Source organism: Capsicum annuum, chromosome 11 (assembly GCF_002878395.1).
Source record: "Capsicum annuum cultivar UCD-10X-F1 chromosome 11, UCD10Xv1.1, whole genome shotgun sequence".
Taxonomy (NCBI): domain Eukaryota; kingdom Viridiplantae; phylum Streptophyta; class Magnoliopsida; order Solanales; family Solanaceae; genus Capsicum; species Capsicum annuum.
Genome location: NC_061121.1, coordinates 61,221,707 through 61,247,929, shown reverse-complemented (window position 1 = coordinate 61,247,929; position 26,223 = coordinate 61,221,707). Strand labels below are relative to the sequence as shown.

General features: G+C 33.4%; 1 pseudogene; it reads left to right on the top strand.

The window, feature by feature from the left end:
• Positions 1-1,898: 1,898 nt before the first annotated feature.
• Positions 1,899-5,414, top strand: LOC107846508 (annotated as a pseudogene).
• Positions 5,415-26,223: the final 20,809 nt, after the last annotated feature.

Genomic DNA, 26,223 nt, shown 5'->3' with positions numbered 1-26,223 from the left:
TTGATAAAAGCTTAGGAGAAGCATATGGGTCATTATAGTTTGTTGAATAGGAAGCCTTAAATTGTAAGCTAGTCTATGCATGCCTAGTGTTTGATAAAATGCCCAAGTGAATGAATTATTCGATGATAGTAGGAAATCCCCAAATATATGTGAACCTATGCATGTCTAGTATTTGTTGAAGGACCTTAGTGAACAAGTGGAGATGTGATAGTAGTAAATTCCCCAATTATATGTTCTTTGATATATGCTAAGTTTTAAATACATGCCAAGTGGTTAGCAAGTAAGTTATGACATGATAGTATGAAGTTTTCCCAAGCCATGTGATATCCAAACATATGTCAAGACTGATATAGGTATGAAATAGTTGAGGTAAAACCTTGTTGAATGGAGTACGATCTAATAGCATGTTTCCCCTATGTTATGATAAGATTACTATTCCGAGATGCTTAAAGCGACCCTTTGATGATTGTGATGATGAATAGGGGCCTATGTTTCCTAAATGTTTGATGTGATGCCTTATGGATTTTTGAGGGGGAAAGTATGTTATGATTCCTAATTACTTGGAGAGATGCTTGAATGATTGTGATGATGAATGAATGCTTGTGACGATGAATAAATGATTATGATGATAAATGAATGCTTGTGATGGTGAATGAATGATTGTGATGATGAATGGATGATCGTGATGATGCAAGAATGATTATGTTTTACTTTTATGTTATTGAGTCCTAGAGGTTTTTATTCCCGATAATAGAGTTGTTGTCTAGAGCCCGTGTCAGTTCCTCGATAATTTTAGTTGAGCCGTGATTCTCAGAACTCAGTGAACTATAGAACTCAGTATCCTCAGAAAATTATAAAACTTAAAAAAGCTCTGTAATCTCAGTTATTTTTGTAATCTCCATATCTCTAGTAATCTAGCCCCAATCCTGTAAATCATCTCAGATCTAGTAGTATTCAAATGATTCAATTCTAATCTTAGAAGTGATTTGAGTAATCTATTCAAGCTCTGTATCGTCAGTCCGATACCATGATTCGATACCTTTTCTGTCAGATACGGAACTAAGTAATCTCAGCGTAACTCAATCAGATCTTTTGAGAAACATGATCAGTAACAGATTAAGCTTTGTTGTGTACAGTTTAAGAATCAACCTAGATTCTTTTATTTGGGAGTAGGATTCAACACCATGTGAGCTCAAGGATGGGAACTCACCTGCTAGTAGGGGGTGTGATTCTTAGAAGCAATCCTTGTGTTCTAGAACTGTGTAGCCAACACATAAACAGTTGTCTACCTGTTGAGGGTCACTGCCAGAGAGCCTGACTTTAGAGAAGAGATAGTGTATTTACCCGTGGCACGGTATTAGCACCCTCCTAACCAGGGGCAGAGGTTGGACCCCTAAGAGATAGTAGGGGCATGTCGATTAGATGAATACTTCTCACAGTTTCAAATTCAGTCTTAGTTTCAGTATAAATCTCCAGAAATTAGGACTTTTAGATACAGTCATCTATCTCTATGAAAAACTTAGATAGTTTCATTGATTCATGGACTATCCCGTCAGATTGACTTGGTCTCACATACAGTTATTTGATATCATATTTAAATATGTGCCGTTAGACAGGCTTGATCACAATATTAGATTTTTATTGAGTATTTTTGTTTTCAGATTCAGATATAATCATATTTCTTATCATCGATAATAGCTTTCGGAATCACCCGTTAGAAAAGTTGATCTATAATCTTGCCAGTCGAAAGCAGTAAGCTCAGAATTTAGTCCTTGATGTAAATACATCCAGATCCTCAGTTAATAGTATCAGTTGAGTCAGTGATTCAGTATCTTAGTGTTAGTAGTGAGTTCAGTCTGCAGTAAGGTGGTATTCGAGTTTCAGCATCTAGAGTCGCGATGATTGCATTTGTGGTCTGTGCATTCATGTATGTGTTCTTGTGCGGCATTTTCATAATTATTCAGTTTTGATATTGTGTATGCATGAGCCTTTGCATTTAGCCTTACCTCATCTACATACTCAGTACATCCTTGTACTGACGCATTTGCGCTATGGTGTTTTATTTGGCACCATAGGTTCAGAGGCACAGGACCCAGAGTTTCCTCTGTAGTTCAGTCCTAGTCAGCAGCAGTAGTCATAGAAGTGAGTCCTCTTCTTTTGAGGACGAGTTTTAGTTTACTATTATTTGTATCAAATTTTGTTATTTTCAGTTGATAGAGTTAGTTGGGGACTTATCCCATCAACTCCATAGTTCATACAGTTTAGAGGCTTTTCAAACAGATGACGGATGTATTAGTATTCAGTTTTTAGTTTTAAATATGTATAGATGTATTGAACCTTTTGGAAACTTTCCATATTTATTTCAGATATTATGTAGTGTATAGGTACAGATATCAGTAAAGGGTTAGCTTGTGGTACTTTGGGTCCATAAGCATCATGTAACATCTTGGGATGGGATCTCGGGGCGTTACATTGGTGGTGCTACGTCTCTTCAGAAAGCTACTGAAACTACTTTTGATCTCAAACACGCTCTCGAAAAGTACGTGATTTATTGTGCTATTGCAATTTACAGTACTTTATGTATAGTTTTTGAAGATAATATCTTTCTTTTATGTATACAATAGTAAATTAATTAAATCAATTTAGGTTAGACTATTAGTTAGATTGTTTCTCGTTAAACAAAATATGATAAGTGAACAGAGGGAGTAGCATTATATCTAACTTCTGCAATTTAGTTTGTTAGTGAAACTCATACATCAAATATGATAATTTTATATTTGAAATAGTGAATAATTATAATTCAGTTTAGTTTTGAAGATTGGTTAAATTGATTCTCATGAAATGAAACGTGACAAGTAAAATAGAGTGGAGGGAGTAGTATCTGTTGTTATTGTTGATTTTGAAGTATTGCTTTTGGTGTGTCTGTGTTTTATAATCATAGAAATTAAAGTCTTTTGTAAAACTTAATGGTGTTTGAGTGATTACTTAGTTGATTGATTCGATCGACTAATAAATTTATAATTTTTAATGAACATGCCTCTCAATTGTTTGCTCAATCAATTTTTGTTCAGTAGAGTAAAATGAGACATGTTGCAGCAAACTTGACAATGTTAAATTTAGTTTCAAAGATCAGTTAAATTTACTCTAGTGAAACGTAACTTACTAAGTAAAAATGAAGAGTGATCACTCAGTTGATTGATTTGATTGACGAATAAAGTTATAATTTTACTAAACATCCTTTCTCAATTGTCTCCCCAAGAAAATTTTTGCTAATTAGGATACTAAGGGATGTGTTGTACTTGCAAACTTGCAATGTTCGATTTGATGTTGCCTCATTTTAATGTAACTTGGATTAGCCCAATATGAAATGAACTTTTAAAAAGGAGCCACCTCTTAAAACTCACAACAAATAAGCACTATGGGAGTTCATATATATTAATCACAAGGAGTTAAGGCATTTTTACTGTTAAGGGCTATTGGATTAATTCAAAAAATGATATTTTCAACTTATTTTGTCATAAAATATCATTCTCATTAGTATTATAGTTGGGTGACATTGTCAGCATCCAAATGCATTTTGTATGTGACAGTGTCAGTAAAGATAGAAACTTAAGTTTTGGACTTGCAATAGATGAAAGAGATAATGAAAGTGCTCTTATATATTTGGTTGTTGTTCTGTTCTTAACATTAGAATGTTTAGTCTTTTCATGATACTTTCATCATTATTTAACCTTTAGCCCCCAGAAAGCTTACGTCTGGGATTTGAAAGGCTATTGGACGTTGGTTGCGGTATATACTATGCATACAGATATTTATTTGTTCTAATAGATTATGTGAACGACTACTCACATAGTGTTAATTCTAAACTCTTCTTAAATTTACAGGGTATATTTGTATGGATTTGCTAATGAAGATGGTGTATCTTGTGTATCCGGCTCGAGCTCATCACCCTACTCCAAAGCTTGTGTTATCAGCGAGACTGTAGTCACAAAGTCTTCACCGAAACATGCTATGCAGGCATTTAGGTTTCTAAATAAAACTCCTGCCGTTCAGATTTTCTTCTTTGTCATTTATGTTTACATGTTCTCTTATTTTTCATATTCTATCTAGTGTTGTATGTTCATGTATTTGAAACTGGATATAGCAATTTTTTCTTTTAATCCTTTAGTAGAACCCTTACTAGGGGCAAGGAGCGAATATGAATATGTTCAATTTGAACAAGTGAGAAGATCCAGTTAACCAAAATTGAACTAAATATTGTAGTTGTAACATAAAAAGTAGAACAACTGTATAATAAGTTGTCCCCTAATCCACTTGTGGCATCTCCTCAAACAAAGACTATTTTTTTTAGAATTGCAAGTGACTGTGAGAATTTAGAACTCTTCTTCCTTGTGAGTTTGCAGTGTGGTTTGCCTCATTTGATTTTTCTTTAGGTACCGCTTTCTAGATGTTGACATCTGTAGAGGAGATATATCTGAGTTGAGTCCAATACTGATCTTTAACATAGTTAGATTTCTTAAGAAGCAACAATATTTCAATGTCAAGATAATCTTTGTGGTGTCAAATATGTAGTCCACTATTATATTCAATTCAATTGTTTGGCGGATGGATGTTGTCATTAGCTTTGTTCATTCACATTTTAGCTTAAGGCATGAGCATGAAGTAGCTTATATTGATTAGGCGATGTAGGTTTAAAAGTCCTTTGAAGTAATTTTTTATCTATTTTCTTGGATTTAATAATGTTGCATCCCAGTGGATACTCCTAATAACTTGATGAGCTCTTAGAAATGTGGTCTTAGTAGTGTCTGGGGGTTACAAGTGTGCCAAGGTTGCTAATGTTGATTTCATTTTTACCCCTCCCAGAGCGTTGTTGCTTCAATTGCTTGTGACCTAAATATGTGGAATGCGGTAATACAAAATCCAGCCCTTCGAGAATTCCTCGACTCATAGAAAACCAGTGAGAAATCTATGTCCTTGATTCTACTCAAATATTTCATAATGGTCAAGCTTCTTACTAAAATACCATTTTTGCAGGTGCATCATTCCAAGGCTCGGATCATAAGATAGATGAATCCATTGCTGATGCTAATTTCTTTTCTCAGTCATCCCGAAGGAGTGCGTCTTCTAAATCTGAGGCAGAAGAATCTAAATTTGGGAACTCTTTTACAGACTTTTTGCAGAATGTTACACGAACAGTAACACAAACTGTGGTTTATATGATGAACAGCTTGTCAGATTTCTTCAACAAGCTCTTTGGAGGCAACAAGGTTTTCTTTAATAATGATGGAAGTACTAAATTAGGCGCTGTGGAGATGACATTAGGAGCATCTTTCATGGGCTTGGCAGTCATGGCTATGATGGTGATTGTCTCAAAAGTGGTCAATCATGATGTCTTCATAGTTATTGCTATTTGAATTCGTCAAAGTTACATGACCAAGTGTTACAGTTTCTTCTGGAATAGGTATTGAGGGTTTTGTCGAGGGTTTTGGCCATGCAGGGCTTCCAATAACTTGTTGAAGAGTTTTGTAAATAAAATAAAGTCATTATAGAAAATGCTTATGTCTTAGTTTCTTGGTTTTGTCCTTTAAATGACAACAAAGTTAGATTTGTTACCGAGATTATATACTTTGGGTACTTGTTACAGACAAAATCCTCTGATTTGTCAACTCTCTTCGTCATTGGCATCATGCTAATAAATTTATCCTTTAAGTAAATTAGTTTTGATGGCAGCGATGGTAGCTGTAATCTCCATAGTTTTGAAAATTTTCATCATGATGTTAATTCTCTTCTCCTTGGATTGAAGAACATCGCATGTGTGTATATTGTGCGCACGCGCTAGGGTGTACAAGTAATACATCTTCCCAAAAATTTATACTACCAATACTGGGCTGCTACAATAGTTCAGTTTTGTGCCACAGAAAGGTATAATTTTTTCCTCTAGTGCTATATATTTGAACTTTTCCATGGAAGTATTTCAGTACTGTTGATGTCACATAAGCTAAACTTGGGGAGAAGAGAACAAACATCAAATGCTTCATTTTCTTTGAATCTGTTGTATTCTATTGAACTATTGCATTCAAATGTGTGCTTTATTACAATCTACGAAGCTAAGTTATAGAGATAAAATTATACAAGTATTTTATGGCACATATTGTATAAACAATGACAGTTGAACCACCTTTGATGTCGAAGTCTAGCCTCTAGGGCAAGTGTTGTAGATCATCTGTCGAATCATTACAGAATAAGCTAGTGTCAACTCTTGTCCATGAGGCATAACTTGTTCCTTTGGGGTCTAAAAATCTTACCTCTTGGACAAGAATTATAAATTATCTACCAAATCATCACACACTAATCTAGTATCAACACTTGGCCATGGGACATAACTTGTTCGTTTGTTGTTTTAAGTTTTGCCTCTAGGGAACGAGCTGCAGATCATCTGCCAAGTTATTACACGCTAAGTTAGTGTCAACTCTTGCCCATAAGGAATAACTTATTTGTTTGGGGCTTAAGTCTTACCTCTAGGACAAGTGTTATAGATCATCTGCCGAATCATTGCAGAATAAGCTAGTGTCAACTTTTGCCCATAGGTCACAACTTGTTTTGCATCTTGCCTTCAAGGAAAATTTTAAATTTTATCCCGTGGAATTATTCACATCATATCTCTTGGGGGTGTAGTCCTTCCCCGATTTCTGTTAATATGATATATTTTTACACATCAATATATAAGAAAATTTAACATGCTAAATAATTTTTATAAACAATCAATAAGAAGGTATTGAGTTAAATACTTCACCACCAGTTAAAAATCATATAAATAAGAAGACATTCGTGATTGAAAGTCAAAAGTACTTGTTACTAACTAAAATAGGGATCAAAAAATTCTATTATAACTGCTCTTTTGATCCAACTTCTCAGATAAAAAGTAAAACTAATAATGTTTTCTTAATTTTCTTTCTGTATCTCTTGCATATGGATGAAGGATAAAAGTATAGTGACAATTTGATATGTTATGCCTGGTTCTTTTGTATCTCGAACATTTGTAATTATTTTTTGAAGATTCTATTCTGCAAGGATATCTGGATGTTTGTCTTCTTCCAAGCAGAACCTCCTTATCTGGGGAATTTGTGATTAGATCCTTTATGCTATCTGGGACAATCCATGATGCTGTGCTTTCAACTGGTAGGATTTCTCCTTGGTATGTTTGTAGCCAAAACTGTCTTGAGAACCAATGAGAACAATAGCTAGACTTGTTCATATGTCTACTCTCTATCGCTGCAATTGCATGGGTGTGTGGTGTCTCATCTGTTTGAAATACCAAACATTGACAAGTCCTGCTCTTCAGGTCTACAATATGTTCAACTCCTTCTTCTCTTACAACAAATCTTGTTGCATCAATGTGGTCTACCTGTAAATAAAATGATAAATAAATGACAACTTCTAGTGAAACATCTAGTATATGAGCAGAATCGGGCATACAAAACAATCAACCATACATAGAGGGCGAATCTTAAGACAACCAAACAATATCTACAATCAAGCATATAACATCAAATCACAATCTAATATTGAACTAATCAAAAATCTAATAATAAGTGACCAATAATAAGGAGTAACAATTAGAGTTCTATTTCAAAATGAAAGAGAAGGACCAATATAGGGGATAGTTAGAGTTTTGATGCTTGGCTTGGTCAGGGAAAGTGCAGGAGAAGGATCTGTCATCCAAGAAATGAGCTTTTAAAGTCAAATTTCCTGTATTATATGGAAAAGACAGAACCTTGCTCAGGAATAACAACTGATTCAATAGTGATGCTTCCAACATATGAGCAGGAGAATCAGCTACAAATAAACTGAGATAAAATAGATATTGCATCTAATCTAGGAGTAGAATCAACTATGATAGTGAAACATCTAGTATATGAGTAGAATCAATCATATAAAGCAATTAAACATACATAGGGGACAAATCTTGAGGCAACCGAAAAATAGCTACAATCAACCATACAACATCAAATCACAAACGATCATACAACTATGAGCAGAAGCAACAAAACACATATTTCGTGTGCGAATCTTAAGGAAATAAAAAAACTAGCAATAAATTACAAATAATAGTAAACCAGCTATGTATAATCTGTAATAAAAAATAGTAATAGTATATTTCCCTATTATCAAAATATAATTTCAATTACTTACTTTTAATGTCAAGGAGACTTGAATCTTGTCAGTCACCTTCACTTCCACCCAACGTGTGATGTCATGAAAGTTGCCTTGCAATTCTATTTTTCTTTCATAAAACCAACTTTGTAACTTGTTCTTAATGTAATCGATCAGTCCTTATTCATGGACTCCATATTGTTAGTCGTAAGCATATTGTACCTTATGTTGGTATGAAATGAACGAGCCCATCTTTCTGGTTCTTTTTCTTTCAAGTACTCCACAGTAACTTTGACGACTTTTTCTATCTCATAAATAAAAGTATAAAATTCAGTTCATTTGTATATTGTTGCTGCATTATAGAAGAGTGATAGAACCAAATCCGAGAAGTATCTTTTTCTTAAATTCTTCTCCATGTGATAGATACATATCCCATGCTAACACTCTGGATAGACATTTACAATTGTATTTGCAATGGCTGGGTGATGATCTGATAGAATAGAAATGGTTCATGTACCCATATTGCATGTCTTAATTGGTTGAAAAACCAGTTATAAGACTCATTATTTTCTGAGTTTGCAATTCCAAAAACCAAAGGAAATATGTTTTTATTTCCATCCTTTGACACTACTATCATGAGGACACCATGATATTTCACCTTAAAAAATATTGCATCTACCATTATTATCGATCTACAGTTGGTCCATCCAATGATTGAAGCGCCATACGCAAAGAATGCATATTGAAACCTGTGTTGAGCAAAAGAATATTAGTAACAATTTGCATTTGATGTTTATAATCAGAATACAATAATTTTCTAAACTAAGTCTTGCCCATGAGATAAGAGTTGCATCTATGTTAATAATCTAATAAATGCAATTAAAGAATAAAATTTGCCTCTTAAGCAAAAGTTTTCAACTTCAACAGGATAGCATATGTACAATAATTTTCTAAACCAAGTCTTTCCCATGAGGAAAAAGTTCAAGCTATGTTAATAATCTAATCAGTATAAATAAAGGATAAACTTTTTCCTCTTGGGCAAAAGTTTTTAATTTCAATAATTTTCTAAACTAAGTCTTGCCCATGAGGCAAGAGTTCCATCTATGTTAATAATCTAATCAGTGCAAATAAAGGATAAACTGTTGCCTCTTGGAAAAAAGTTTTCAATTTCCACAATTTTCTAAACCAAGTCTTGCCCATGAGGCAAGATTTCCATCTATGTTAATAATGTAATCAGTGCAAATAAAGGATAAACTATTGTCTCTTGGGCAAAAAATTTCAATTTCAATAATTTTTTAAACCAAGTTTTTCCCATGAGGCAAGAGTTTCATCTATGTTAATAATCTAATCAGTGTAAATAAAGGATAAACTGTTGCCTCTTGGGCAAAAGTTTTAATTTTAATAATTTTCTAACCCAAGTATTGTCCATGAGGCAGGAGTTCCATCTATGTTAATAATCTAATCAGTGCAAATAAAGGATAAATTGTTGCCTCTTGGGCAAAAGTTTTCAGTTTCAATAATTTTCTAAACCAAGTCTTGCCCATGAGGAAAGAGTTCTATCTATGTTAATAATCTAATCAGTGAAAATAAAGGATAAATTGTTGCCTCTTAGGAAATTTTTTTCAATTTCAACAGTATAGCATTTGTACCTGTTCTCATCATCCCTCTTTATGTTTGTGTACGTGCCTGGGTGATTTTCTTTCATCGTGTGAAGATTCCATGGCAACCTATTGTAGTTCTCTTCTGTGGTTCCTCTTATCACCATATAGGCATGCTATATTGCTCGCCATCCTTTGTTGTAGGATATGATGATTCTGTATTTCCTTCTTACTTCATCTACTACGAAGTTGGGTGTGATTACAGTACTAGAGTCACACACGAGCTCTAGTATGTAGTCACATATGACCTTTGATGTTGCATTCCTGTGGTCAGATGTTATGAAATCAACAGAGCAACTGTGAGCCTTTTCATATGTAGTAACCTGAAAGAGAAAAAAATTGACAATATTCGAGGCAAGAAACCGCCACATACAGTTGTCGTCCAAACATCGCAGTGAATATCTTGTTGGGCTTGATTTGATAACCTTAAATTGGATATTGTATGTATTTGCAATGTTTGACATGCACGTCATCATATTTTGTTTGTCAATGAAGATCTACTTGACATTTACCTCATTCAAAGAGGCATTGTGTCTCAAGAGAGTAGTCTCGACATTAAGTATTCTCTTCTTTTTTTGGCGTACCCTCTTAATCTTGGATTGCTTAGCTATTTCAACCTTCGATATTTGTTCAATAACTTGTAACTCATTATTTCTATCAATACTTTCAATACTCATTTCTTTTCCATCCATTCTAAGCACAACCCTTGTGAAAAATGAAACAACAAAAGATTAGTAATAATTTAATTTAGAATATATATCTTCAACAAGTAAAATCATTGAAGAGTAAGACATAGTCAACTATTGCCTATGTGGTATAACTGTCAAAGTCTTGCCTCTAGGGCAAGAGTTATAGGTCATCTGCCAAATCATTACAAACTATGACAGTGTCAACTTTTGCCTATGAGACATAACTGTCTCAGTCTTGCCTTTGGGGAAAGAGTTATAGGTTATTTTTCAAATTATTATAGACTAAGGAAGTGTCAACTCTTGCCCATAAGGCATAACTTGAAATGTATGGCAGAATCTGAAGATGCTAAAATCGCACTTAAAACTACTGAATAACACATACTATAGGGGTGATTCTGAGAGGGTTGTTTACTTTAGAGATACGTTGCAAGTGATTCAACATAGTTTATCAACTCAATACTCTAATAGTATGGCCTTGAAAGAGAATGATGTACTGACTATTATTAAGAAGTGGAGCAATATTGAAGAGAGCATGTTACAGTAAAAATTTAGGGCTTTGTGTATAAGCTAGGTGATTTAAATCCCATGTATTTTAGTGCAGTTAGACTCAAACATAAGGCATCTAAACGCTATGATAAATGGTTAATTGTGTGAACATCTCATTAAAAAGCTTTAGATGTTAGAGAGCAAACTTGGAATACTTCACTATATATTCTTAAGCAAACACAACAGGTCAAATTAGTCTCACAACATCAATTTGCATGTATACAGATTTTCTAATCAAATTAATTTAACGTTGCAGGTCAAATACACATAATCATGGCATCGTAAGAGGTCATTATGGACACGTCAATCAGATGGGACATAGCTTCAACACCAATACATCAGATTGTAAGGTGAAATTTATTGATCATATTTATGAGGAGCAGAGCCACCATGTTCAATATTCTAGACAATCAAATGTCCATCTATATGGAAATGATTTGTACGATGATACTGATAAGAACCACGCAATACATGATGAAGAAGATGACACCCTATCTCCTAAGCAAGTTGGATTACTAAGCTTGTTCAAATACTCAACTAAGTTGGATAGAGTACTACTGATGTTGGGTTGTATTGGGGCTCTAATAAATGGAGGATCGCTTCCTTGGTATTCTTATCTTTTTGGTAATTTCATAAACAAAATTGCTTTGGACAAAGACAAAGACCAGATGATAAAAGATATGGGAACAGTAATATATACTTAGACTTTTATTGTGTGCTTTCAAATCTCTCAGTTAATAACCCCTTACCCTTCCATACCACGAGCAGTAAAAAGAGATGAATTCATGAATACTACTATCCTAAAGTAGATGTAACCAACACTACTGTAGTTAACAAAAGATGAAGGATTAAATATGATACGTGTTCAACAATGAAGGATTTTTTAACACGAAAAAGTTGTATAATGCAGTGAACTGTACAATAGTAACCTTGTTACCTAAAGTGCCACATCCTACTACCATTAGAGAGTTTAAACCCATTGTCTGTTGCTCTATGTTATACAAGCTAATAGCTGAGGTGCTCTCTCTTAGAATCAACAATTTAGTGCTTCTTTGCTCTCTAAACATAGGCTAGATTCATCCGAGATAGAAAATACAGCCTTTGTCTATAGGACCAAACTCTCGCAACTACTCAAACACAATTATAATCGCAATAACAAACTCCCCACAACCTGTACGACACAATTCCTCATCATCTTCTAATGCTAATTATACCACTAGTTTGAAATACTTGGAACTAATTTCTTGTACAACCTTGACCTTATACGTTTGGCCTTCCCAAAATATGTTGCGATCAATATTAACTCCCATATTAACAGCCTTTGCCTCCAAGACCGTCCCCCCACAACTACTAAAACATAATTATAATCACAATAACAAACTCCCCATAACCTGTTCGACGCAATTCCTTAATGGTAAATATGTTACTACAACAACAGTATATCCCAACTTCAGCTTACGTTCACCTCCCCAAAAATTAAATCAATATGCTTATTATATAACGAGCTAAAATTACCACAATGCATCAATAAGCTAAATTACCACAATGAATTTTGAGGATGAATTTCATACCTGAAGAACCCTTACGGCTCGATTCTAGAATCTGAAAGAAACATATTTAACAGTGAGTATTTTGGTAGGAGATTGATTCTAAAATTTGGAAGAGAGAGAGGAAAAAAGAGGTGTAACGGTAAATATTTTGCAGGAGGGTATTTTCGTCCAAGAATATATGACTTAACAAGTTAAGGCTATTTTAACAAAGCCTTTTTATTTGGGGCTAAAATTTGAAAGCCACCCTAATTTGGGTCTATATTTGAGAATAACCCTGATCTAATTCGCCCGATCCGGCCCACAAAAAAATATATACAAACAAATATACCCTCCCTCAGTTATGTTGGTCGAAATTTTTTAATGAACAAAAGAACTTCTCTTTCAACGTGTGATGATGGTAGGTTATTTATAAATGAACAAAACGTAAAATGAAACGAGATAATGTAGAAGCATAGAACTACAAAAAATGTCTATCACAGACTCTGCTCTTGTTCGATTATGTTCAAATTTCAAAATTTGATATGCAATTCTATGTGCATTTTAGATTCTAGAATCAGTGAATAAGTTTTCTGAGCAAAAGACATGATAAAAAAATTTGTATAGATCTTAATTGCATATAAAGATACATGAAAGAAGAGATGTCACAATTGACACATAGGGAGACCTCTTAACTCAATCATATAGAGAAATATCCAATGAGCCTAATCTATTGCATTTGATAGTCAAGTGCCATTTTTCATGAGCTTTTCACTGATGCAGATCCATGAACTAAGAGAGATATATTTTCTTGTGTTTGCACTGATGCAGATCAATTTTTCATGAGCTACGCACTGATAAATATCCAGTTATTTAATCTCGTTGAAAAAAATTTAACCAACAGAACTGAAGGAGGTATATTTGATTGTGCCTTCTGTGGCTCGAGTCGGATCGGACATGTTAGATTAAGGTGTCCTTTATTTCTTAAGAATTGGACATTTAACGTTGATTTAAGCTTTTTTATTAAGAAATGATACATATGAAAAGTTTCTTAACAACGATGGTAAATTTGACTCCAAAGGGTAAATTTGATCCCAAAGTATGATGAAAGATATATTTATCCAATTTTTGAAGTAAAGAGATAAATTTGATCCCAAAGTATGACAACGAGGGTAAATTTAATCCCAAAATATGACGAACGATATATTTAATTAATTTTTTTTTTTCAAATAAAAGGGTAAATTTGACCCTTATCCCAAATTAAAATCAGGCTAATATAATTAAGGGTGAATAAATGTGCTGAGTTGGCAAGATAGAGACTTGTTGAAATTCCCACACAAGAGAACATGGAAAAGATACATCACAAAAGCTACATGTAAATATTGTGGTCGAGTAATAAATATTTAATTGTTTTTGATTAAAGTTTTTGAATTTACGTCTTAAATATGACCTGGTTTTTGTTTGTGAGTGGTGTACCCCTTATATGGGATTCTCCAATTTGAAGTCGAGCTTCAAAACGCATATTGCACGTCGGATGGAACGCTAAAAAACAAAAAGTTGAATGCATATATATCAACCTTAAAAGGAAAGATTTTTCTGTTGCCTTTATTTCAATATGGATAATGTTCTTAATAGTAGTAACATAATATTTATGGCCAGATTTTGAATCTACCAGTTTCAAAAATATACCATACCATCATTAAAGCAGCTCCAGAAGTAGTTATCGATTTCCATTTTTATACTAATATCTACATCTATAATTTATAATCTATAATTTATAATCTATAATATATTAAAAGTGTGAAGATCATTAGAAAAGTAATTTAAACTTTTTGCCTTCATTAAAAATCTTTGTAATAGACAAAACTGTCTTTTTACTATTTTCTTTAATTTGTTATTTAATTATTCATATACTACTTAAAATTAAAGAGTTCTAAAATACATTATAAAAGGAAAATATATGTTATAAATAAGGAGTCTTAAAATACATGGTAAAAAAGTATTAGAAGAATTAATAAATAAGGACTCTAAAAAGTGGTAAGAGGTGAAGAGTAAAATTAGGAGTTATATGTGATTTTACAAATAAAAATTATTTTGCTTTTGGTAAAATAAAAAACTAACGTACTTTTGACCAAAAAAATTGATTTTGGTAAAATAAAAATTAACATACTTTTGGCAAAAAAAAAAAATCTTAGAAAAATATTTCTTACGCCTAAAAAATAATCATAAATACTACCATATATACTAAACCTTGAAAATCAATAACCAAATGCATACTACCATAAATAATTTTATAATTTACTTTTTTACTTTTCGCAACAGAATAATTAAAAATTTTCATATTTAGGTAATCTTTTTTTGTGGAAAAAAAATTTGGGCTTCTATAAATTGAGTTTTCTCCTACAACAATGTAATAACATAAGGTATATTCTTATAACAACTTTTTCGATGAGTTATGAAGGTGTCGTCTATATCATACTGTTCTAATATCAAAATTATCATATTATTTTATTTTAGTTTATGTTCTGTTTAAGTCTATATTGTTGATAATGAATGTTTGATCGGACTTTAAGAATTCTTTTGTGTTAAGCTTAGGTTTAATAATATTGATCTAATATATCAATTATTGTAGTTTTATTTTGTTACTATTCGTAGTTAATTGCTATTTATCATGTTTGTAGTTACTATTATTCTAATGTTTGGATGCATAAAACAGACTATCTTCGATCTTTAAAGTTAATTGCTATTTTTTAATAAATTATTATTTTTTATATATTTTATGTAGATTGATGACTTGACATGAATCACACGTGTAACACACGTGCACTTAACTAGTATATATATATATATATATATATATATATATATATATATATATCCCTGTGTTATTCAATTATTGTTTTATCCTGGGCCCTGGCGCAAATTGAACAAACTGATGTAACGAGAAGCCAAACCAATAATAATTCTTAAAATATAATCCTATATGGGAAAGCAGAGAAATTCAAGAAGATCTTGGAAGTATAAATATATTTAATATAATTAGTGCTTGTTTGAAAATTTCATGACTGCTATAAAAAGGTGTTGTGTTTTTTTTTTTTTTTTTTTTAAACCTGAAATGAGGCCTTATCGACCATTTATTAAAGTATAAATAACTTAAATCTCAACCTTTTTGAAAGTAATTACACTCTCTCTCACTTTTTTAATTACTTTACTCTCTCTCCCTATTAATATACATAATATAGCCGACATATACATAGCATTCTGTGTATATGTTGGGATTTTCGTAATATGTTTAAGGAGTTGAGATTTTTTGTAATATTGAAAACATAAGTTATGTATTTGTGTAAATTTTAGTTTATTAAAAGCAAATCTAGGCAAAAGTCAATATGTACAAAGAGGCCCATTACGAGGTGTTGTGCTGTGATAGACGTATACTGACATTTGACATTTAAATCTCATTTAATTGCTATAAACAAAAGTTGCAGAATTAGAAAGAGCATGAATATAAGAAAAAACATTAGTAGTCTTTTCCTCGTGAAGCTATGTAATAATTGATGTGCACCATTTAAATATAATTTGCTCCTTTAAATTAGATATTTATATTTGAAATTTACTGTGTAAGATTACCACAAATATTTTGATATTATTATATAATATATTTCATACACAATATTATAAAATAATACTTTATTTGAGTATACTGCTATGGAAAGGTAAAATTTACAGTCTACCATTATAATAAATGACATTGTTGTTATAGTGTCAGGACCCAAAAACTGGGTCATGATACACTTGTCGTGGCCTAACCATGACAAGTAAACCGATCACCCCAAGTTGATATGAAGAAAACAAAATCGACAATAACATGAATCCAAGCGGGCCTACTAGAAGTCAGGTCAATCACGAAATATGCATACATACATACATACATACATACATACATACATATATATATATAAACGAGAGTTTAAAGAAATCCAAAGTTGAAAGTACAAAGATTTGTCTCTGACCCAAATAAAGACATAAGTAAGATAGAGTGAGATTCAAAAATCCACCCTGAACTCTAGAATGGTCTAGTGCCTCGAATATCACCTATCAATAACACGATCTCAACCTCCGCGTATCTTACTCGTGCTAGGATCTGCACCAAAAAAAATAGTAGGAGTGAGTACGGTCCATTTGTACTCAGTAGGTATCTTAGGCCACTGAGCAAAGTAGAAAATAAAATAAGTAAAATATACTATAAGCACATCACCTGTAAATAGAAAAGTCCCAAACAGTAGCTCACACTGTCTCCATTAACAATTAAAAGTTATATAAATATACAAAAGTAGTAACAATACAGATATAAAGGAGAAAATATACGAAAATCACACACAAATCAAGAAAATTAATGGAAACAAGCAAGATATCTATGCAATGTAATATCAACAGAATGAATGGTGACCGCCATCGCATGACTTTCTATATACACCCATCGAGCTCACAGCTATCAGGCAAGATCAATTGGGGGGGGGGGGGGGGGGTTTGCAACCCATATCTTATATCTCAATCTCAACTCTCCTTCCGGCCTGTGTTTACAAAGAGAGTTTTCATAAAAAGTGTCTTATTTTCTTTTAAAAATAATATGTCTTAGTAGTACCAATATCTCATGAATGAATATGTACGAAATGAGTATGTAATGCTGACTATCTATCCAAAATGAGGATATCCATTTCTATCAAAACGTAAGTATATATGAGTGTGCCCACAAATCAACTCAATATATCCATAATTCATAATTTATCAACTTCAAATAGGTACCATTATAATAAATATACAAGCAAACATCATTATTATCATTTCAACCTCTAACTCGGGTATGCTATCATAGTAAAATCAACAAATGCTTAGATAAGGTTTATATTATCAAATTAATCCCCCCACAGGCTTATATCTAGAATAAAGGCATAAAGATGTACAAATAAGGTCAATGATGTCAAATAAAACCTCTACACAGGTAACACACTAAAACATATTCTTCAAGTCAATGACAACAGAATATAAGCCCCCAACGGGCACATAATAGTAAAATGATCACGAATTACAAACCCCTAGTTATTTTTCCAACTTATAACATGCTTTACTTATATATTAACTACCTAGCTCAAACTAAAAGAAGTTAAGTCATAACCTACCTCAAAATGATGAAATCTCGGTCTAAAGTGCCTTAATACGGAGCCTTCCCCCTGCAAATATCCTCAGAATTAATTACAACATTCAATTATAGCATCTACGCATTAAAAAAAGCCAATGATATGCATATTACCCATATTCGGGCCGGATTCAAAATGAATTTAAAAAATAAGTTTGAAAACGAAAGGAAAAACATTGGAATTTCATTTCAAAAACAGACTTCCCAAGATTATAGGAGTCTACAGGAGAAAAACCACATAAAAGTTGATTAAAATTAAGGTCCAAAATAAAGATTTTTTTTAAATCTTTACTGGTAAAAATCCCAATTTTCCTCTTTGAAAGCGTGATTTAAAGGTGTTTTGAAGATAAAATTAAGATAAAATAGTGGAATATGATTTTAGAATTAGTTATCCACACGAAAATCAATGTTGAAACCCTCAAATTACCTTTTTTAAAGCTTGAAGGTTCAAAAATAAAAGAAAATCAGGAAAAAGGGGGTTATACATAATGGTTGTCACTTAAGCAGCTAAGTGGCCACTTAAGTGGTTAACAAGCCGCTAAATCGACTACCGCTTAAGCTATGCCTAGCTGCTAAAGTGACTACCGCTTAAGTCATCTTAGGTCACTTCAGTGGCTGTACCAGATATTAGTTGATACTAATTTTGATGCAAGCCTACCAAGCATCGATTGGATCCTAGAAATTTGATTGGATTCCAACGAGACAAATTATATATAATAGTAGGCTAACACACTTTTTTGTTTCTGAGCTAAAGTTCGACAGGAACCCCCTCCACACCTACAGCATAAAGGAGCTGCTCCAATATCTACACTACAACAAAAAAATGCTCTCTAATTTAGTTTTTATTGTTTGTTTGAGTTTGTAACTATGTGACCATTAGAAGTGGAAGAGCTGTTAGATGAGACTTCATCAGATGATTGTAAAAGAAGGAACTAGATAGATTAGAGAGAAAAAAAAAATAGATGATAAAAAATGACAAATAAAGGAATTTTGGTTGGAATGGGTCAAGAATCCACGTTTGGGGCAGTATGGATAAAAGAACTTCCTTTAACATTTTGAACTTAATGGTGACGTCGGATTTAAAAAAAAAAGTTATTTTCACTAAAAATCAACCCTGGGACACTATTTCACTATTTTCCAAATAAAGGATTGAAATAAGATATAAAGATTTCAAAATTGATCCAACCTCGCTAACAATCCAAATTTGACATTCTGAATCTCCTAGCTCAATCTGTTTTACCATCTGACACTCAAAATAATAAGTGTTGATAAAAGTCAACTATATGGCTTCTCAAGTTTTCAAAAATTACAAACTCGTATAACTCATTTTTGATTTCCTCAAAAACCGTGACAATCATCCCAGACCTCACTATCAACATGTAACAACTATGGTAATGGGAAAAAATGGTCACAATACATAGAAATGGAAAATTTGTAAACCAAGCTCATTACAACATCCATCATTAAAAATCTAGTTCATCCTCGAACTAAAGGTAAGTTAATATCTGAATCGATAAAGAGATGAGGGTGACTACTACGCATATCAGACTCGACCTCACAAATAGGCTCATAAAAAAAGGTGTCTTCACTGATCCTTAACACTAGGAATGTCTCTAGAATGCAATTGTCTCACATCCCTAGATAAAATGGACACTAGTTTCTCAACAAAGGTCAACCTCTCATCCAACTGAATCGAGTCACAATGATATATGTGAGAATCATCCAAAATATAGAGTCGAAGCATAGATATTTGAAAAACTATATGAAAAGCTGAAAAATTTAGGGTAAGGTTAACTATTAGACCCTAAAATTTTGATGATTTTATTTTAATAGATGTCATGTGTTTATTATAATTTCTGAGTTGAATAATGATAAGGAATGTTAACAGAACCATTAGGAAGTGTTTTAAAAATTTTGGAACACGATTTGGGATACGTCGAGACCCCAAAATAGTAAGGATCTGCGATTAGGGCATGCCATGAAGAAATGGCACACCCAGACATAAAAAATTAGTGGCCTGATAAGATAGGGAGTTCCATTCCAGATGGTTTCCACAATAAAGGATTTCCATGATATTATATGGCGCAAAAAGGACGTGCCACGTCCAAGGGTGCAATGATGCCAAATTTCAATTTCCTCTTTAGTTTTTTTGCATTTTTAAAATTTTTTTGCCTCAAAATGAATCCTACAACAAATACTAAACCCTTTTCCTACCCTCATAAGTCAGAATACACTTTTTCTCTCCTTCCAAGCTCTCAAGAACACTCAGGATGGGTTTTTTATCCAATATTCAAACTTCAAAGCTTAAATTCAAGGTTCCTTCAAACAAAATTCACTAAATTCAGGTATGTGGGATTTGAAGAAGGTTTATGGATTTTACATGGCCAGGGTTTATACCCATTTTTATGATTTTGAGATTATGACATTCCCATGTGATTTAAAGTTCATTTAGTACAAGAATTCATATTTTTCTTAGTTTTTAATCCCATGGTTGATCTTATGAGATGTGTTCTAGTATTTTGACATGAAGTTTCATGAGTTGGTAAATGTGACTTTTAGTATGATTCAACCAGTTTACAAGTAAAAGTATGTGATTCTAGCATGATTCTATCAATTTACAAGAAGTTTAGACTTCTTCAAATTACAAATTATTACAATATGTTTTAAATTTCACTTTTGATCTTATGATATCAGACATGATATAAAATTCACACAGTTATTCATGAGTATGATTTAGTAACAGAAGTATCAACTGGTTTTCAAATTTATAAACTCATATGCTTAATTTAAGATGAATTTCATATGTTATGAATATTTGTAAATATATTGGGAGTAGTATTTAACACTGAGGAGAATATGGGTTCAATGTATCCTATTTCTCAAAAATTATATGCTACTGTAGGTTTAAGGAGCCTCTCCACGGAGTCTTTTTCTTTCCTAAATTTGCTCAGTTTAGTGATCACTCCATTTTAGGTTCTATACCAATGACAAGGTACGAAACAACTCTCCTTAATGTAGGTTAGATGTTGGACTCCATGCTAGCTCACATAGTTTATGTTGGTTGTAAGAATCTCCTATAGAAAAGAAGATTTTAGAAACTAAGCGCAATGGCTCACAAGCTTTACTCAGAAGTTGTTTTATGACTTATGCTTATGATAATTTAATTTTCATTTTCTTTCATGATCATGGTGAGTCTATTTGCACTTCGCACACATATTTTATGATTATTATCAGTATCAATTTTAGTTGTTGCATTCACCCCATATAACCTTTACATTCCATAAGTTCTGACCACATATATATTTGTGTGGCTATATTATTTTATAATGTAGGTTTTGCTGTTCTTCCTCAGTAGTTTGATTAGCCACGATCAACACCTCCTACATCCTTCCAGTGGTGAGTCCTTATATTTTGAGGTCCAAGAGTATGCTTTATTCAGATGTTCAGCTAATAATTAGAAGAGTAGACTTTATATTTTCTTTTATGTCAGTAGGGGTCTGTCTCAATGGCTCGTCAATTTAGTTAGAGGCTTGGCAGAACCGTCTCAATGGCTCGTCAGTTTAGTTAGAGGCTTGGCAGAACCTGTCAGCTATTTTTTTTGGGCATTCATTCTTTTATTTATGGTTTGGTTTATACTATTTTTTATTGATATTGATATTGATATTTCAAGTTCAAATCACCATATAAGTTAAGATTTCAGCTTATGTCTATACTAAGTGTTTCTTATTTAGTACTGAGTGCGTATAATGGAATAGATTTAGGGCTACTTATAGTCTTAAGCACCTTGTGACATCTAGGGGGTATTCTCGAGATGTTACAAACTTGGTATCAGAACCTAAGATTTTAAAGAGTTCTAGAGAGTCTGACAAACTGCGTTACTTAGAGTTTTAATCATGGGTGTGAAGCACGAGCGAGGGGCTATGAAATGTATTAGGAACTATATCTTATTTCATAATCTTTATCATGTTTTGAATTTATTTTGATCTGCTCTAACTCATGCATTTACTGATAGAGAATGCCTCGTTTGAGCCTACATTCATAAAAATAGTGACTAACCAGTCCCACTACCCCTGTAGACCCTTTGAATGAGAATGTCTCCCATGCTAAATTTTAGGCTGCTTTCCAAGTGTTAGCTCAGGATGTAAATGCTAATATTTAGGGTAATAAGCCAACAACTGTCACAATTAAGCAGAATGGTAACTTATCTATAGCCAGAGTTTACAATTTCATGAGAATGAATCCACCAGAATTCTTCGGGTTGAAGTTGAATGAGGATCCATAATATTTCATTGATAAGTTAAAGAAATCACTCATATTATGAATGTTACAAAAGAGAATATTATGGAATTGTCATCCTACTAGTTGGAGGATGTTGTTGGTGACTGGGTTACCATGTGTAGGGAAGGTAGCGGTGAGCATGCAACTCTAATGACTTAGAATATGTTTCAGAAAACTTTTTTATAAAGGTTATTACCTCATGAGATGAGGGATATTAAGGTGGAGGAGTCTATGAACACTGGGCAGGGCTCTATGTCAGTCAAAAATATTGCCTTAAGTTCACCTAGCTTTCTAAGTATGCACTAGAGTTGTTGCCGGCTTCCAGGGCTCGTATGGGTAAATTTGTCACTGGAGTGTATAATTTTGTAGTTAAGGAGAATAGGAATACATTTTTTATTAGGGATATGGATTTTTCTTCATTAATTACTCATGTTCAGTAGATTGAGATAGAGGAATTAAAGTAAAGAGAAAAAAAGACTAATAGGGCTAGAACCCAACAATTTGAGTATGGTCTAGATAAGTCCGTAGGGGAAAATATTTCTTAGTTTCAGAGCTATTTATCAGCGCCCATACCATCTTTATCTAGTGCTGCTGCACCTATAACTAAGAAAGAGTAGTGGGGTAGGGCACCAACTACTAGATTCAGGGTTGTATTTTTTAGGAAGAACTAATCCAGTGTGTAAAAAGTATGGTTGAAATGATTTGGGTGAGTGCTTGATGGGAAGAGATGGTTGTGGTAATATAGGACATAAAATCAAGGAATTCCTTTTTTCCAAGAAGGGAAATAGAGATGTGCGCCCTCAGGCACAGTCCACTACTTTAGTAGCTCAATAGGCGGCCCAGCTCTATAGTAGGGTGCATCTTCCAGTACTCGTGGTGGTTAACTTCAAAATTGATTTTATATGATGCCTTCTCGTTAAGAGTAAGAGATCTCCCCAAATATAGTCACTGTCATGCTTCCTGTCTTTCACCATAATGCGTATGTGTTATTAGATCTGAGGTCAACCCTTTATTTTGTAACCCCACTTATTGTTGTGAACTTTGGTATAAGTCCTGAGAATCTTTTTGAACCTTTTTCAATTTCCTCCTCTGTTGGTGAGTCAGTTGTTAGTATACAACTATACATAAAGTATCCTACTACATTTCTCCATATGGTTACTTTAGTAGATTTAATATAACTAGATATGATAGATTTTGATGTGATTCTTGGTATGGATTGGCTCCATTTATTCTAGGCTTCAGTTGATTATCGCTCCCGACTAGTAAAGTTTCAATTTCCTAATGAGACAGTCCTTGAGTAGGAGGGTAGTTTAGTAACTTCTAAGGTTATTTTTATCTCCTATCTTATGGATAAGAAGTTAATATCTACGGGGTGTATCTATCACCTGGTTTAATTTAAAGATACTAAGTCTGAGATCCCAACCCTCTAGTAAGTTTATATAGTCAGTGAGTTTCCTAAAGTTTTCCCAGATGGTCTAGCGGGGTTACCTCCGGAGAGAGAAATTGAATTCAGGATTGATCTCCTTCCAGATACCCAAACCATCTTCATTCCTCCCTATAGGATGGCTTTTGCTGAACATAAATAGTCAAAGGAGCAACTTAAAAACCTCTTAGATAAGGGGTTCGTCAGGCCTAATATCTCTTAGTGTGGTGCTCTAGTCCTATTCGTGCATAAGAAGGATGGTTCTCTCAGAATATGCATAAACTACAGACAGCTAAACAAGGTCACTATCAAGAATAAGTACCCCATACCAAAAATTGGTGACTTATTTAACCAACTTCAGGGAATCCGCTAGTTTTCAAAGATTGATCTTAGGTCGGGATATCATCAGTTGAAGGTTAGGGAATCGGACATTCCAAAGACTACTTTTGGAACTGGGTATGGTCACTTTGAGTCTGTGGTTATATCTTTTGACCTAACAAATTCTCCTACAGGTTTTATGGACTTGATGAATAGGGTCTTCAAGAATTATTTAGAGATGTTCATCATTGTCTTTATATATGACATACTTGTCTATTCTCGAAGTAGGGAGGAGTATGTAGATCATTTGAGGATAGTGTTATAGACTCTCAAAGATCGCCAATTACTTGTGAAATTTAGTAAGTGTGAATTTTGGGCTGGAATTAGTTACCTTTTTGGGTGAATAGATTCATGTAGACCCTCAGAAAATAAATACAGTAAAGCACCGTCCTAGGCCCATTACTACCTTTAATATTAGGAGATCTTTATTTTTAGCTAGGTATTATAGGAGATTTGTTGAGGTTTTTTCCTCAATAGCTGCACCATTGACAAAGTTGAGACAAAAGAAGTTAAAGTTCTAATGGGTAGAAAAATATGAGAAAAGTTTTCAAGAGTTAAAGGATAGACTGACTTCGATACCACTGCTAGATTTGCAGATAGGTTAGATGGATTTATTCGGTATTGTGATGCCTCCAGAGTTGGGTTAGGTTGTTTCTTGATGCAAAATTGATGGGTAATAGCTTTTTCCTCCAGACAGATTTAGGATTATGAGAAGAATTATCCAACTCGCGGTTTGGAGTTAGCAACTGTGGTATTTTCCATGAAAATTTGGAGACATTATCTATATGGTGTGTATGTGGATATTTTCACTAATCATAAGAGTCTCCAATACGTGTTCATACAGAAGGAGTTAAATCTTCATCAGAGAAGGTGGTTGGAATTGCTAAAGGACTAACATGAATGTGATCTGCCATTTAGGTAAAGCAAATAAGGTAGTTGATTCTTTGAGTAGGCTATCTATGGCTAGTGTAGCCTATGTTGAAAAAGATAAGAAGGTATTATCGAAAGAGGTGCATGGATTAGATCGTTGAGGAGTATGTTTACTTGGAACAAATGATGCTAATTTTGTGGTTTAGAATGGTTCAAAGTCATCTTTAGTAACTGAAGTGAACGAGAAACAATGTAATGATACTATACTTAGCTAGTTAATAGATGTCGTTCATCAATAAAAGATGGAGGTTTTATCCTAAGAGGGAAATGGGGTTCTCCATTATCAGGGACTATTATGTGTTCCTAATGTTGATAAGTTAAGAAAAATGATATTAGTAGAAGCTCATAGTTCTAAGTATTCAATTCACCCTGGTGCTACCAAGATGTACCGCGATCCACGAAAAGTTTATTGGTGGAACAATGTAAAGAAGGACATAGCAGAGTTTATGGCTAAGTGTCCCAACTATCAATAAGTGAAAGTTGAGCATCAAAGACTAGGAGGTACGCTTCAGGATATCCGTATCTCTATTTTGGAAGTGGGCAGTCAATAATATGGATTTCATCACAGGACTTCCTCGCACCAGGCATCAACATGATTTGATTTGTGTCATCATGGATCGAATGACCAAGTTAGACCATTTCTTGCCAGTTAAGACCTTCAATATGACTAAAGATTATGATTAGTTATATGTTCCTGAGTTAGTGAGACTCCATGGGATTCCCTATCCATCATTTTAGACCAAGGTACTTAGTTTACTTTGCAGTTTTGGTAGTTATTTCAGAAAGGCCTTGGTAGAACGGTAAAGCTTAGTACCGCTTTCCACCCTCAAACACATATTCAGGCTGAGCGAACCATCCAAGCTCTAGAGGAGATATTGAGAATTTGTGTGATTAACTTCAAGGAGAATTCGTTTGATCATCTTCCCTTGATTGAGTTTGTCTATAATAACAGCTACCATGCTAGTATTCAAATGGCTCCATTTGAGGCCTTATATGGGCATAGGTGTCGATCAATTATAGGTTAGTTTGAAGTTGGTGAATCATCTTTGCTTGGGACAAATACTATTCTAAAATCTATGGATAAGGTTTTTTTGATTCGTTAGAGGTTGAAAATGGCTCAAAACCGGCTGAAATCATATGAAGATGTTAGAAGGAGAGAGCTAAAATTCATAATTGGTTATTGGGTATTTCTTAAGGTACCACCCATGAATAGGGTGATGAGGTTTGGAATAAAATAAAAGCTTAGTCCCTGGTATATTGGTCCTCATGAGATCATAAAGTTTGCTAGAGATGCCACTTATGAGCTAGATCTTTCATCAGAATTAGCCGTCATTTATCCAGTTTTCCATGTGTCTATGCTGAAGAAGTGCATTGGAGACCCATCTTTGGTAGTACTAGTAGAGAGTATAGGAGTGAAATATAGTTTGTCCAATGAGGAGATTCTAGT